This window comes from Taudactylus pleione, unplaced genomic scaffold, assembly GCF_031769625.1.
Source record: "Taudactylus pleione unplaced genomic scaffold, aTauple2 ptg000283l, whole genome shotgun sequence".
NCBI lineage: Eukaryota > Metazoa > Chordata > Amphibia > Anura > Myobatrachidae > Taudactylus > Taudactylus pleione.
In genome coordinates, this window is record NW_028284685.1 from 934,607 (window position 1) to 951,665 (window position 17,059).

The 17,059-nt window shown below is 44.1% G+C and overlaps 1 protein-coding gene across 3 annotated transcripts in view; it reads left to right on the forward strand.

Moving 5' to 3' along the window:
- The window catches only part of PLA2G4A (phospholipase A2 group IVA), a 270,597-nt gene that overhangs the window by 13,378 nt on the left and 240,160 nt on the right, over positions 1-17,059 (forward strand). The window lies entirely within an intron of this gene.

Genomic DNA, 17,059 nt, shown 5'->3' on the forward strand with positions numbered 1-17,059 from the left:
GCTATTGTGGAAGTGCCACTGGAGGATGAGTGGGATATTTGTGTATATCTGATGCTAATGAAGATGTTGAGGGTGTTGTTTGTGTAAGTAATTTACCAGTGGCAGCCATTGTCTTGCCTGGATATAAGACTATAAAAGCCACCTCTTGGGTGTGGAATAATTTTTACCCAAATCCTGACAACATTTGTGAAGGCATCTGTACCATTTGTGAGGCCAAAGTTAGTAGACGTAGGGACGTTAATCACTGATGAGCCAGGGTCGTTGCATATCTGGTCGCAAGGTGTAAAATCTTTGTAAAAAGATTTGTCAATCCCTGCCTTAGACTTCTATCCCTCAATTTTTTAATATTCAGTTCATCCGTTACTTTGATTTCTCAAAAGAGCAGGCATAAGCTAGTACTATTTCTGGTAATTGCATGGGTTGGAGGAAAATTACCATCTTCTGGCCAGTGATAGAATTCACAGGAACCCAGGCATTCTTCAAAATTGACTAGTAATCAGGAAATAAATTCTAGCAAGGGGCTATCTTAGCTGTTATGGTAATGGACAGAGGACTTGGTTACTGGAGTGGGCTATGCGTTTTGCTGTTACGAGAGGAGTAAGGTATGCAACATTCATTCAGTGGGCTCCGAAGCTACAGCTACAGTCTCCCAGCTTCAAGAAGCCTTTATAGAGTGTAGTTTACTTGCTGGAGCAACAGTGACGCCAAGATAGTTGTCTTCTACCCTGGATCAGTAAGTGGGGAGCACAGGGATTAAGTCGCAGAGAAAAAAATTATAATATCTAACCTACTAAAATAAAATAAACCTTTAGACGCTAGTACTGTATAGATATACGAGGTCTGTCTAAAAAGTTTGGTGAATGGTCTGAGATATCTGTATGCAATGCTTGCAGCATGGTCGCTCATGTGCGGTGACATGCATGGGCATGTCTGGACCTGCCCCCAGTCGGGGATTGCCCGAGGCTGCCACAGCACTGCCATTGCTTTTATTTCAACAGTGTGTCCCGATCAGTGTGCGTCGAACAGCATTGGAGCTCGTCTTCCACCGATTCCTTGCCACGGCGAAAGCGTGCAAACCAATCTTACACACATCATCTACTCACAGCATCCTGCCCGTACACTTTCACCAACATTTTGTGCATCTCCGTCACCAATTTACACAATTTGAAGCAGAACTTAATGTTGTGTCGTTGCTCCATTGCTGATCGATGCACACTGCCAGTATTCACATATATAAAATAATGTTATTTCTTGTCTGAGAGAGAAAATTAAAATATAGCATAAATTATTATCTGTTTCCTCTAAAGATTGTCTCCACTTATTAATCAATTAATCAAAGTACAAGTGGAGCAAGTAAGTCCATCAATGTGGAAAATCAGTTTCCCTACAAACACAGGTGGCAGGTTTTACCTCTGGTATGAGTAATAGTAGACAGAGACAACTAATTTTTAGTATTTTTGGTAAATTTCATGCTGCAAGTCATCGACCTGAATTGGAGACGTACAAAAGAATAATAATAATAAAAAAAACATATCTGTATTATTTGCTGTCTGAGAGAGAACGTAAATATCACATCATTTGTTATCTGCCTCCTCTAAAGAATTACACTACTGTAATAGCCAATTCATGTGTGCCAGTTGACTTGTAATGGCATATTGGCATATGTGTGTGTATATGGCATTGCTGCCTGCTTCTGTTAAAGTACACTTTGTCCTATGGGTGATCTGGGGACTGCTTCAGCAAAACACCATACGGGGATCCCTGTACTTGCAGTAAACCACTACCGTTCTGGTGGATATAGCAACCTCATCAGTCGGACATATCCTAGACAAGTGGTGTTCATTAATTACTTGCAAAGTCCCCCGCGGCATGTTGTACAGCTGCCGCCAGATCCGTCAGTTGGCGCATCTTCGAGCTGCAACTACCCGCATATAGACCGAGGTTGCCTTGGGGCCTGATTCACTACGGAACGCATCTGCGAATGCAATAGCTATTACGCACGCAGTTCAACTGCGATAGTATGCTAATCCTTTGCAATCGCAATGCCCTCCCAGCACTACACAAGGACGCCCACTTTACTTGGCACACATGTTTAGCAAGACTGCAAAAACATCGGTACAATAGAGTACCATCGCAGCCTAACGCACACTTGCACAATCCGTGACCTTACTCAGAAACTGCATGCTATCAGGCATCAGGCTGCATAGGCCATCACAGTGGATAATTTATGCACACCCCTGCAACGGCGTTGAAACGCACTGGCACGCCTACTTTTGCCTGATCACCCCCCCGTCACCACCCACAAACGGCACTTCCTGTCAATCACTCTGCGATGGGTCTGCATAGTCATTGCGATCGCAGTCCTGATCGCAATGGCCAGTTCGCGCACGCGCATTGCGATGCATGCGCAGTACACTACAATCGGCCGATTGCGTGCGTATTAACAACTGCGTTCTTTGCTGAATCAGGCCCTCAGTGCATACCACATGCAGCGCCGATTACACACTTTTTGAAGTGGACTGGCTAATTTGTAACCAAATGAGCAGGTAAAAAACTTTCACTGCTGTATGGAATTACTGCTCGATACATTGCTACAGAGGGCACCGCTGGTTACAGTTACACAAATCAATCGTGCTGTTCTGGACACAGTATATTCTTAAGTTATAGAGGACATTATTCATATAAGTATATGCATTCACTCAGAAATTTGACAAAAGCTGTAGTGACTATTTGTCCTTTATTATACTTTTTTTTTGTAAATACTATTTGCGGTATACTGTTTACATGTATAACTGTGTTTTATTTACTTGTTTGCTTAATTAAATAAATTATTTTTTACAAATTTTTAACTATATATTATTGTCTTATGTCACCACAGTTTTTGATATTTTCTTTGGATTTCGATATGGGGTTTTGCAATTTTCCCTTTTTAAAACTGCTGCAGGATATTTCATTTATAACTGGCTTTTTTGGGCACTAACATTTTGTGTTATTATGTGTGTGTATGTGTCTACATAAAATTAGTTTTTACTGCTGAAATTAAAGACTGCACGCAGGCAACTGTTCATTAATTATCCGATCTGCATTGTCCAGCGCAGCATCGGATAATCTGCGTAACATTGGTCGGCTGCGGGGACCCAGCCGACCGCCGCAGCTTAAAGGAAGGTGCCAGGAAATCTCCGTCAGCTGACGGAGATCCTGGCTTCTTCCCTTCCCCGCAATAGCGGCGACACACCTCCGTTTCAGGGAACGGAGGGCATGGCTGCCCCCCCCCCCTGCCAACGCAAATGGCATCAGACTATCAATCACTGCCAGTCTGCGAGCAAATTAACAGGACCCATTCTGCACACTCGCAGAATGGGTCCTGCGTCTGCGCAGATTACCGAACATCGGGAATCTACGTTCAGCAGTGCATTAGCGTGCACTGCTGAATCAGGTCCTGTGTTCCTAAATTATTTGCAGTTCTTATTATACATGCATGCGCTGTTATCGTTCTGTTTCATTTTATATTTTCTGATTTCAGTGGTGGTCATATGCCCAAAGACAACTCGATTAAGCCAAGTTATATGATCTGCTCATCATTTTAGCATATTGGTTGATGTTTTTATATATGTGACTCACAAACACACATTTTTGACTGGTCTGAAACTGCCACTCATACATGTAATGAGGCTTGCTATTTAGACTTCATACCAGATACTGAATTTTATGTTACTACTTATACCTGTTCGCTTTTCTTCTCCATTTTTTACTACATAAATAAATATATATATATGCCAAGACCAACTTGGTTTTGCCTATTGAATTATTGTCACTTTTAATCTTTGGACTAAGTCGTTGGAATTATGCCAGTTGCGGCAGCTCGCAGGCTATTACTGTACATATAGGCCTATATATTATGTGTATAGAAATAACCATTTCAAATAGAATCTAGCGCAGTCACTGCTTCTGACAAACACAATGAGTAAATCGGACCTACTGAGTCATATGGGTTCCATTTCTCCTATTCTTCTCAGGTTTCCTCTCTTGCACACATAAAGACTTCTGCCAGTATAAACTTGTACTGCTACTGAAGAATAGAGCAGATGAGGGCCTTAGGCTATTGCTCCTACTATCCTTATTATAATCGTCTTCTGGAAACGATTGAATTTTAGTTGTACCTTTTGCTAGATTTTCAGAAAAGCTCTGTTTAGCCATAATATAATTTACTAAGTGGGTACTATGTCTGTCATTATGCAAAAGAAGAAATAGATGAGTTATATATAGTGGTGTACTAGAGACTAGATGAGGGGTGGCTAGACTTTTGAATCCTCTGTGATCTACATTTCAACAGTGTCTACATTTGCTCGTGCCATAGGTGCGCGCCTGAAAGAGGTGGCGTGACGTGCCAAGTAAGGAGGTAAGGGGGCGTGACCTCACAGCAAGGGGCATGGGGTTTGTCCTGCCAAAATCACACATTGGATCCCATAGTAAAAAACAAACAAACACATATTGTCCCTCACAGTAAAAAAACAAACAAATCATTGTCCCTTTGTCACGGCTGCCGACACTTGAGACTCCTGGGAGAAGGCAGGCCTACTAGGCACAATAAACTGGGGTGGCTTTAGGAATTACCTTTTCATGAAATCTCGATAGCACAGAATAAAAGTAAATAGAACTTATTCACAGGAGAAATAATAGCAACGTCTCACATAAAGTCTCAACAACACTGAGGTTCACATAAGCAATAATGAGTATAGGAGAAAACCCCCCATATAGTCTGTAACACAGAAAAGTTAATATGGTAGGGAACCCCGAGTCCAGTATGAGGCTAACACCTCAAGATGGTATAGAGGAGCTTCACCAGGGTGGAACCCTGTAGTGATGGAGATCCGGAGCATAGTGAGCCCTGTGATGCGGTGAAAGACGGAGCAGGGTTGAGCCCTGTGATGCAGTGAGGTCGGAGCAGGGTTGAGCACCGTAATGCGGAGGTTGAAGCAGGGTTGAGCCCTGTGATGCGATGAGGTCGGTGCAGGGTTGAGAGCTGTGATGCAGTGAAGGTCAGAGCAGGGTTGAGCCCTGTGAAGCGGTGTGGTTCCGGAACAGGGTTGAGCCCTGCGGTGTAACTAGAATCCGGAGCGGGGTTGAGCCCCGCGATGCAATGAAGGTCGAAGCAGGGTTGAGCCCTGTGAAGCTGTGTGGTTCCGGGACAGGGTTGAGCCCTATGGTGTGACTAGAATCCAGAACGGGTATGAGCCCCACGATGCAGTGATGATAACTGTAATGGTGCAGTTGACAACTGTAATTAGATGGGTTCGATGTCCACAGGAGTGAGAGGCAACAGGCGAAGTAAATAGTGCAGCAAAAGGTGAAACCACAGCAATGGAGCAAAAGCAATACTTAGGCAATGGCTATGCAGAGCTCTGTAGTGCGGCTGGTAACTGGCACCAGAAGTTTAGCTGGAACATGAGCGGAGATATAGCAAAGTCCACAGCAACCCACAGGCACAGCAGGGATCTGGCAGGAGTCCAAGAAAGACCTGAAAGTAACGTTGCACAGACACTGAGACACAGTTAGTAACAGGCTTTGTACTAGAGGTCTGTGATCCATAGGAAGTTCAGAACATGTGACCCAAATGGAATCAGGTTTGAAATAATGAGCAATCTAGGAATCCCACAACCTGACAACACCTTGGAAACAGATGATCACTTTAACTCTCTATTCCCTGTACGTGAAGAGCGCCAGCAAGCAGGATATCTCCTCCAGTGACCACAAAGGAACTTTGGAAAAAGTAATCTATCTTTATGTAGTGAAATAGTCGCAGTCCTGACACCCTTGCATAAAAAAAAATAAAACATGCATTAAATTGCCCCAGCCCCCCAGAGAAGAATGATCTGTCTGAGAGAGAAGAGCTCCTAGTCCCTCCCTTCCCTCAGCCATGGGCGACACCAGCAGTCCAGCAGCAGCCACAGGGGTAGAGAAAGCATCTAGATAAACTTTTTTCTTTATTTAGGATTTGTATAGAGCACAAGGCATAATGCAAATTGTACTTTTGCTGAAACATGATCTTAACTTTTAAGATATCAATTTATTTAAACTCCAAGAAGCAATATTTTAAACTACAAATGGAAACATTTTAATTACGAGGATGGTCCAATAGTGATATTAGGCAGGTCTTAGGGGATTTGCATAATGCCGACATTTTGCCAGTGTCAACATGTTGAATGTTGACTTATTGAATATGTCGACATTCTGACCAAAGTTGTCAATTTGAATAATAATATTTACATTACAGTGTGAATGGTGACAATATGACTGCATGCTGGTCTTAGTAAGGGTAAAACTTAGATAAAACTACGCTGCATGTGCGATTCTATGACAAACTCCTGAAGGTGGCTGTGTAAGTGTTTGCACCTCAAAAACTTCCACTTATTTCCCACTTTAAATTTTTAAATAATTTTGCATGTTTTCTCAGAATTCAGAATCATTATACAATTAGGTAACACAACATGATAAATTCAATCAGGTCCCTATACTGTAGTTGTTCAGAAGAAAGTATGGGCTCGGATTTTAGCTTGATGATATTGCAAGGCTACATCTGTTTCCTTTTTCATTTCAAGATTGTGGAAGCCCAACTTGCAACTAAAATAGATCATAACAAGCATTTTATTCCGCCATGCAATATTTAATGATTAACACTAAAGTGATAAGTGATTTAATACATTTTAGGCCTGCATTGTGTTAGCTCATACAATAAGGTGTGCTGGGAAGTCACAGGTATTATTTGGTTAAAAAGATTTACTTGTGTCTGGTGTCACGGTTGGTGTCTGAGAGTTACCTGACTCAGGTGATGAACTGGAGTCAGTGGAGAACGGTATGACTGGAACCATAGATGAGGTAAATGGCTCTATTGCATAAGACTTATGTGGCAGTGAGAACTGCCTTTAATGATAAATGACAGGAACTTGGAACCAGTAGAAAACTTGGAGGAACCGGACTTGATGAATTGAACTGGTGAACTCGGAACTTGACTCTGGACTGGAATAACGTGGATTGAACTGAAGAACTTGGGCTTTGACTCCGGACTGGAGTAGAGTGGAATGGATAGCTTGGAACTTGGATCTGACTCCAGACTGGAGTAGAGCAGAATGGGTAACTTGGAACTTGGATTTGACTCTGGACTGGAGTAGAGGGGAATGGGGAACTTGGAAATTGAATCTGACTCCAGACTGGAGTAGCGTGGAATGACCTTGTAACTTGGAACTGATTCTGCACTGGAGTATTGTGGAATGAACTTTGTAACTTGAAACTGACTCCGTACTGAAGTAGCGTGGAATGAACGTGTAACTTAGAAGCGAAGGTTTCACACTAAGAACTCAGGAACACAGGTCATGCTGCAGCAGGACCTCTGAATATGCCAGGTATAGCTGTTAGCAGGATTTCCAAATATGCCAGGTATTGCTGTAAGCAGGATTTCTGGATATACCAGGTATTGCAGTTAGCAGGATTTCTGGATATACCAGGTATTGCTGTAAGCAGGATTTCTGAATGAACTGGTCTAAGAACCAGCAGGAGCCTGGGATACCCTTGTACTCAGAAGTAGCACGAACTATACACCACCAGGAAGTAACGAGATGTTCAGGCACTGAGTGCTATCAGAGGAGGATCTTTATACTCTGTGTCTAGCAGGAATTGGTGGATACAGTCAGGTGGTCTGGCAGTAGCATTCAGAGTAGTGGAGGGCAAACATATCTGCAGCACTGAGAGTCAGAACTACACCTGCAATTCCAATCAAGCCTAGCAGTGTTTACAGACAGAGGAGAACCCAGGTGAACAATCAATGTGGAAAGGAGCTCAGTCCAAATTCAATCACAGAAGTGTCACAGCCAGCATGATCTAGAGCAGTCTGTCTGTATCATTTGTTTGTTTTTGAAACTTAAACTTCCTTAACGTAAAGTGAAATGGTTGCTGGAAGGAGCTATACACCACATCTCTTCTTTCAAAGCAAGTAAAGGCAAACTGACTTTTGAGCCTTGAACCTTAATTATTTACAAGTGCCTTTTTATTCAATGTAATAACAATGTAGTGGTCAGCAAACATTAAAATCAATGAAGACCTGACTGCAGCTTCACATCTTAGAAGTGGTACAGACTGCCTGCTCAGTCCATTAAATCCTCCCTGTGTTTCCTTTTAGTTGTCACTCGAGTAAAATCAAATATATGTATTTGGTACCAAGTATTCTATTAATCTAAGTTTGGCAGAGTTCTGAATTTGGTTAACATACTTATCTATTTTGAGTTAAAGATTTCCAATTTGTAAAATGGACTATTAAAAAATCTGGAACTTGTGGAAGCTTGAATTGTAGTGGTTACTGGGATTTTTGACTGACTGTGTAAAATCAATACTGTATAAAAAGAATTTAACTTTGCAAAAAGCCATAAAACATTGTAGAATTGTTATGTTTAGGAGTTTGCTCATACATAGCATCTTACTTGCCTAGTCTTCCAAAATGTCCGAGAGTCTTCCGAATTTCCAGGACCTCTCCCGGGCTCCTCAGAGAATAGACCAACCTCCCGAATTCGCTCACTTCCCTAGTAGGGAAGACAACTGTGGGGCGCGATTACTTCATGAATAGTGCCATCATGGCCCTGCCTCCTGTTGCACAGTGCTGTAAATTGATGAATGAGGAAGTAGCCAAGTACTGCGAAACGCGTTGTGGAAATATAGTTACACCTTTTATTTACTTTATGGTTTATTTTTTATGTTTATCTACAGTACTGTAAAATGACAGTTACAAGCTGATCTCTATGGGATTTTATATTTTTACGGTAACAAACTCTCAACCCAGTTGATTTTTTAGCTTCACAAAAGTTATTCCTCTCTCATAGAACTAACCTGTCTTGCTCTGACTACAAAAACACCCTCTGACATACTACCTGCAATATTTGTTTCCATTGCCAAGCACCATTGGAGAAAATATAACTTTAAATGTCACCTTCCTTTACTAAACATTTGCTCAAATTATACAACTTTGCACTCTCTCTAGCCAATACAAGTTACTTTGCTTCTGAAATAACTACCCAGTCCTCTAAACTCCAATACAGAAAACAATTGACTTTGGCGCTAATCTAGATTTATTAAATTCTGTATTTGTTCTATTGTTTAACTATATCCACAGAATAAATTCTGTAATGAACATACCAGCTGCTAGTCCACAATATCAGGGTGTGTGTACACCCAAAAGAAGATAAAACACAAACTACAGATGGGACTGCACTTATTTATAGAGTGCAGTTGTGAGATGGCAGAACATTAAGATAGCAGTTGGCTTTCCCAATAACATTAATTTAATCACAAATTACAAATTAAAATATACATGTATCACAATACACTTCAATAAATATCATTAGGAGTATTTATATTACTAAGATCACAATATGGATAAATCGATCTATGTACTTGCATTCAATATAGTGAATAAAAACAGTCCCGAAAAAAACCCAGCTGATGGAACAATTCGATATTGCTGATAATTAAGTGGTGCTCCACTTGCATATTTATATGTGGAAAGTATCCCATGCAGAAAGTTCTGTGGAAATCATACATGCATAAAAAGCTATAGCCGCACTTGGTGTACTCGAACCACGGGGTTCCTCTGGGAGATAGCCTGACTCAGGCAGCCCTGCTCCAGCAATATCGTCGGGCTCGTGTGTAATCCAGCTCTAATCCAGCATTAAGTGTCCACCGGGGTCTTTTGTAAACACCTTGTGTTATCCCGAGCGCTTGCTGCGCTTCCTTAATAAAGTCCGTATTCGGCACAACACTCCAGTGTCTTTAGCTCAGGTCAAAAAGTGCTGTAAACAGGGGGTCCTCTGCCTGGTTTCGCCCCAACATATAGGGCTTTATCAAAGAGTAGTGATAGTTGGAACTTTCTGTTCTTTTATACCAGCATCAGAAAACAGATTGGAGCAATCATCCCAAATCATTAGTCTCTCAGGTGAATACCACCTGCTGGTCCTAATCAATGTGTATATGCTAGACACATGGGACAGTCCCACTAGAAAAGTTTTATCCATATGACTTCACTATATTCCTAAAAAACAACATACTCAACAAGTATTTGTTTCTGTAAACATTCAAGGTACAAACAAAGATATAAAAATATATACATATATAAAAATTGGGAAGCCTCTGACTGCTAAGAAAAGACTTTGTACACATGCTGTGTTTCTGGACATGCACTGTTAGATAAAACTTACTATCAGACCGTCAGACCAATTATCTGACATCCTCAATCCAATATCCCCCAGCCGACTATTTATCCTCCAGCGGTGCAATTATCTGTCCATGATCTCGGCGGGTTTATTGCCTACAAAGGTAATGTGTATGTATGTGAACTGTTGGTCGGTCTGTTGGCAGAGCCCATAGACTTTAAATGTTGCTGATATCTGAGCTTAAATGATCAGATTTCTCGGACATGCTGGAAGATTTTTCATGCCCGACAGATTGAAAGTTGGTGCTCGGTTGTGTACATACATTGTGCAACTATTCAGGGCCGTAACAGTGCTCTGTAGGCGGCACCGTCACTGCCCCTCGGCCCTTGCTTCTGGTTAGCTGTGTGCCAGGAATGGCACCCTGTAGCCAGTATCCTTTGGATGCTACAATAATGCCATGCACCCATCATTGTGACTTTGCCGCCCTCTATATACAGTGCTGATATTACCAGCATTGAGAGCAGGGGGTCGGACCACAATGATGCGAATTGTGCAATCAAGCTGCCCGATCTGGCCACTTCTGTTTGGAAGTGGGTGGCTGTGTGAAGGATCCAGGAGAATTGCCCACTTTTCCAGTTGTCGTGGATGTTTCGGGAGAGTAGGCATGTATGGCATTAATACATTAGCTAAAGTTGTTCTTTGGTAAAAAAAAGTTATTGAAATCCTGTGGAAGAATGTTATATTTGGGCTTTTGATTAAATTTGCCTGTTGGTGTGTGTTCATTCCCATGATTGGGAATTACAGAGGGGGAATGTACTAAGCTCTGAAAAGTGATAAAGTGGACAGTGATAAATGACCAGCCACTCAGCTCCTAACAGTCATATTACAGGCTGTATTTGAAAAATGACAGTTAGAAACTGATTGGTTGTTAGTTTATAACTCTCCACTTTATCACTTTCCAGAGCTTAGTACATCTGCCCCATTATGAGTTCCCCTGAGGCAGGACAATAAACCTTTCCCAATTTATATCGGCATTGGATATTGTTTTGGGATGCTATAAAGAAAGCATAATAATAATTAGGTAGCTTATCAATAAATTATACTCACAGTATCTGTTTATTAAAATATAATATTTTCTCTAATTTAGGTTAATATCATTCATGAGAAAAAAGCAGATTATCATTACATTGAACTTGAGTTAGTACATATCAATAACACCACATAACACCACATAACACCACATAACACCACATAACACCACATAACACCACACAACACCACATAACACCACACAACACCACACCACACCACTTCACTGTACATTCCACTGCCAATTTCCCAAACAAACACTCTGGCCTCATCCGTCCACACACCCAGGGGCTGGCTGGCTGGCAACTTTTAGCCTGGGGGGCAAATGCATGCAGGCGGCCCTGGCAGAGGAGTAGCGTGTAGCCAGGGTGCCCGAAGAATGTGCGTGCTACAGCAAACCGCCCCCACCCCCCCTCCTCAAGTGTTCCTCGGAGGAGGTGGGTCCATATGGGATTAATGTAGTAGTAGTCCCCTCCCCCCTATGCAGTGCCCCTAGTAGTTGTCCCCTCCCCTTGTAGTGCCCCTAGTAGTAGTAGTCCCCCCTTGTAGTGCCCCTAGTAGTAGTAGTAGTCCCCCTTTGTAGTAGTAGTAGTCCCCCCCTTGTAGTGCCCCTAGTAGTAGTAGTCACCCCCCACTTGAAGTGCCCCCAGTAGTAATCCCCAGTAGTTGTCTCCACCTTGCAGTGCCAGCAGTAGTGATCTCCCCCTTGTAGTGTCCCCAGCAGTGATCTCCCTCTTGTAGTGCCCCCAGTAGTAGTCCCTCCCTCTTGTAGTGCCCCCAGTAGTGGTTTCCCTTTTGTAGTGCCCCCAGTAGTAGTAGTCCTCCCCTTGTAGTGCACCCAGTAGTAGTAGTCCCCCCCTTGTATTGCCCCCAGTAGTAGTAGTAGTCCCCCCCTTGCAGCGTCTCCAGTGGTGGTTCCCCCCTTGTAGTGCCCCCAGCAGCAGTCCTCCCCCCCCCCCCCCTTGTAGTGCCCCCAGTAGTGGTCTCCCCCTTGTAGTGCCAGCCGCTCCCCCAGTAGACACACACAATAAAAAAAAAAAAAAAAAAAAACTACTTACCTGAATCCCCGTCCCACCGTCGCCATCCGCTCCTCCGTCTGTCCTCCTGGGCCGGGCCGCTCTGCATTATGGGAGAGACGTCATGACACCTCTCCCATTACCCACTGCGGGAGCCAGAAGATGGAGCTCTCCTGCAGTGGGCGCAGCAGCAGCTAATGAGAGTCTGACAGACTCTCATTGGCTGCTGATCAAAACAAACACACGGCTGCCGGAGCCGGCGGCTGTGTGTTTGTCACTTGTGTAGCGCTGACCGAACTCCGTCCGGTCAGCGCTACACACGCGGTGCAGTCTGTGTCACAGTGACACAGACGGCCCGCATGACGCTGCGGCCCGGGGGGCACATGGCACCCTGCCTCCCGGCCCAGCCCGCCACTGCACACACCCTTCCTATTTTGTTTCCCCTGTCCTCAAATTGAATAAGGCCACAATGCTGGGTACTTACCAGGCAAAATGTTGTTTGTACAGCCGACAAACAATATATTGCCCAGACTGTCTGCCGGTGTGTTGTCGCACGATATATCTGTGAACCATGTTATTCTCAGATATATTGCACTGGCCGTTCAGTACGACAGATGAGATGTATCAGAAATATATATCATATCTGCATGTGTTTACGGGCGACCGACTGATCAACCCATATACTGACCACAGGAACCAGCAACAATGACGTCACAAGTGGATCCTACGGCCAGACATATCGGTAGGCTGATTGGTAAGTGTATATACACTAGGGGTGAGCGGGTTCGGATTTCTGAAATCCGAACGCCCCCGAGCCCCCCCGATCCGAGGCAGATCTGAGTCAGGCTCGACTTTTCCCGCCTGACTCGGATCTGAAATCGAGGCAAAACGTCATCATCCCGCCTTCCGGGTCTCGCGGGTTTTGGATCCTATATAAGGTACCCGCGTCAGCGCCATTTTCTCACTCGGCTGTGGACAGTGAAGAGGGAGGGTGGGAGTTAGGGCTGGCTGGGCTGTGTAGTGTAGTGCAGAGTAGTGTTGTGCTGTGCTGTTGCCCATAGGGGCTGTGTCCACTACTTCAAAGTCCATAGGGGCTGGCTGTGTTGTGCTGTGCTGCTGTTGTTAATAGGGGCTGTGTCCACTACTTCAAAGTCCATAGGGGCTGGCTGGACTGTGTTGTGCAGTCAGTTCTCCATAGGGGCTGTGTCCACTCCAAAGTCCTGTGCAGTGTCCCAGTCCTAAAGGGGTGCTGTAGTGTTGTCCAGGGGGTGCTCTGTCCATCAGGGGTGCTCCCCCCAAGTGCTAAAAAAATAATATTTTTTCTGTGTTTGTGAATTGTGTGCGCAGTAGCCGCACGTGCATCAACAAAGTAGTGCCAAGCGTGCGCCTGTGTCATAAGTAAAGGGCCGGCTGGCTTGACCGTTAAAGGGTGCTGTAACCCCCAAAGTACACTCCAAACCCCCAAAATTTTTTTTCTGTGTTTGTGAATTGTGTGCGCAGTAGCCGCACGTGCATCAACAAAGTAGTGCCAAGCGTACGCCTGTGTCATAAGTAAAGGGCCGGCTGGCTTGACCGTTAAAGGGTGCTGTAACCCCCAAAGTACACTCCAGTCCAAACCAAATAAAAAAATATTTGCTGTGTTTGTGAATTGTGTGCATTGTGGCTGCACGTGCATCAACAAAGGAGCAGCGCCAAGCGTGCGCCTGTGTCCCATAAGTAAAGAGCCGGCTGGCTCATTTCTTAAAGGGTGGTGTAACCCACAAAGTGCACTACTCTCCAGCAAAAATAAAAAAATATTTTCTGTGTTTGTGTGCGCTTTAGCCGCACGTATATATCAATATAACATAAATGGAGGACCAAACTTTCTCTGATAAAAATAAAATAGGGAAAGATCAAGAACCACTTCCTCCTAGTGCTGTTGCTGCTGCTGGGAGTTGTTCATCATCCCAGAGAGGAAGTAGGAACACCACTACTTTTACTAAACAATTGACCCTCCAACAGTCCCTAGCGAGGAGGATGAAGTACGACAGCAGTCATCCTGAAGCAAAACGTATAACTGAGGCCTTGACTGCTATGTTGGTGTTAGACGTGGGTCCGGTATCCGCCATTAGTGCAGTGGGATTTAGACAATTGATGGAGGTAGTGTGTCCCCGGTTCCAAATCCCGTCTAGATTCCACCTGCATCCTTAAAGCAGCAGCGACAAGCGTGCGTCTGTCTGTTAAAGGGTGGTGTAACCCTCAAAGTGCGCTCCACAAACAATAAAAATATTCTTTTTTTTCTGTCTTTGTGAATTGTGTGGGCTGTAGCCGCACCTGCATCCTCAAAGCAGCAGCGACAAGCGTGCGTCTGTCTGTTAATGGATTATATCGTTGACAACATCCAAGTAGGCATGTCAGACAGTCCGTACCTGTACTGGCAGGAAAAAGAAGCAATTTGGAGGTCCCTGTACAAACTGGCTCTATTTTACCTGAGTTGCCCCCCCTCCAGTGTGTACTCCGAAAGAGTGTTTAGTGCAGCCGGGAACCTTGTCAGCGAAAGGCGTAGGAGGTTGCTTCCACAAAATGTGGAGAAGATGTTCATAAAATGAATTATCAACTCTTCCAGGGAGACCAGCCTCCTGAACGTACAGAGGGACCTGTGGTTGTGGATTCCAGCGGGGACGAATTAATACTCTGTGAGGATGAGGATGTACACAACACTGAAGAGGGTGAGGAATCGGTGGATGAGGAGGATGAGGACGACATCTTGCCTCTGTAGAGCCAGTTTGTGCAGGGACAGATTAATTGCCAGCCTGTTTTGTGGGGGCCCAAACGAACCAATCATTTCAGCCACAGTCATGTGGCAGACCCTGGCGCTGAAATGATTGGTTTGTTAAAGTGTGCATGTCCTATTTATACAACATAAGGGGTGGGAGGGCCCAAGGACAATTCCATCTTGCACCTCTTTTTTTTCTTTGCAGTATGTACTGTTTGGGGCCTAGTTTTTCAAACTGCCATCCTGTCTGCCACTGCAGTGTCACTCCTAGATGGGCCACGTGTTTGTGCCGCCCACTCGTGTCGCTTAGCATAGTCATCCAGCTACCTCTGTGCAACCTTTTGGACATAAAAACACTATTGTGAGGTGTGAGGTGTTCAGAATAGACTGGAAATGAGTGGAAATTAAGGTTATTGAGGTTAATAATAGCATAGGAGCAGAAAAACCCACACATTCTGTGATTTTAGCTGTTTTTATGCTTTTTAAAAAAAAAATACAGATCCAAAACACAAAACCCAGAACCCAAAACACGGAAGGGTGGTTTTGGCAAAACCAATCCAGATCCAAAACACGAAGAAAGATCCAGATCCAAAACCAAAACACAAAACACGAAAAGTGGCCGGTGCACACCCCTAATATACACAGCTGCGTTTTTACCAAATTGGTGGACAGGACGCTCTGTCGGCAAAGTGTTTACCCCACATAAGTTTCTACAAAATGTAGACAAAGTATAATGTGATACAATTTGCTTTTTATGCAAAACATCTGATTGCATAAGTTTCTAAACTAGAATGTATAATATTTATTAAATATATACAGTTACTATAACAGCAAAACTATGAAGTCAATACCAGAAATTTCCAGGAGGGAGCTGAATGTCTGTATACAGTGAGGGAGTGGCCGGGTGATGATGGCGCACTTATCGAGAATGCCGCGCTTATCGTGAATCGCGTCACCAGCCAGCCCCGCTGCGGGGAGGGGGGGGGGGCTGGGGTGATGGTGGTTAGGAGATTTGCTTACTTTTCCGGGGGGGCCGGGAGCGCCACCTGATATTCGGGAGACTCCCAGCCATCCCGTGAGAGTAGGCATGTGTGCCTTGCCTGTTATTATGGCCGAACATATCTGTATGGTAATGTTTCTATTTGGTCCTCCCAGTTTAAAATGCATGGGGGTATATGTAATAGGCTGCAGACTTCAAGCATCAGCGAGTCTCGTGCATGACTGCCCAGTGTCTTAAAGTAGCAGTCATTAAAAGGCAAAACCAAGTTGATTTTGCTCTAAATGACTGCTACTTTAAAACATTGGGTAGTCTCGTACAGGACTTGCCAATGCTTGAAATGTGCCGGTATGAAAACAGTATGTCATACCAGCATTTCACTTCGGCTGTCGGCGCTGTTACTGTCCCAGTGCCGGTAAACAAGCAGCTGCGGGCATCTATTTAAATTTGGTGCTGGCCACGAGCCATTCATGGCCAATCGGTGGCGGCCATGTGGCTGCCCCTAATTGGCTTCTGGTCTGGCAGGTGTTAATTTCAAAATGCTGCCGCGGAGTGCACTCTGTCTGAGGGAAAGGTAGCACTGTGTAGTGTGTGCTGCGGTGTGGAGAGGCATGAGGAGAGACAAGGTAAGTGAGGTAAGGGTCGGTGAGGGGAGTGCTGGTGTGAATAGAGGTGTGCTGCTCTGAGGGGGGGAGATGTGAAGAGGCGTGTGTTGCTGTCAGGGGAGGTGAGGTGAGGTCTTTTGAGTACTTACTAATATTTAAAAAAAAAACAATAAAAAATTGTCTGTTAGTAATCGTGTGATTTAGCCCGAGAAAAACAACATTGATGTTGATCAATTTTTGTAGATGTTCATCTATTTTAAATCGATCAAAATCAACCTTTAGTAAATATACCCCTATGTGTGTACACAAAGATAGAAAAGGAGCCAAAGGTTTTGAATAGTGGGAAGAATAACTATAGATGGAGGAATAGAGGGTTGAATAGGGTGAGATGGAAGGAATAGACG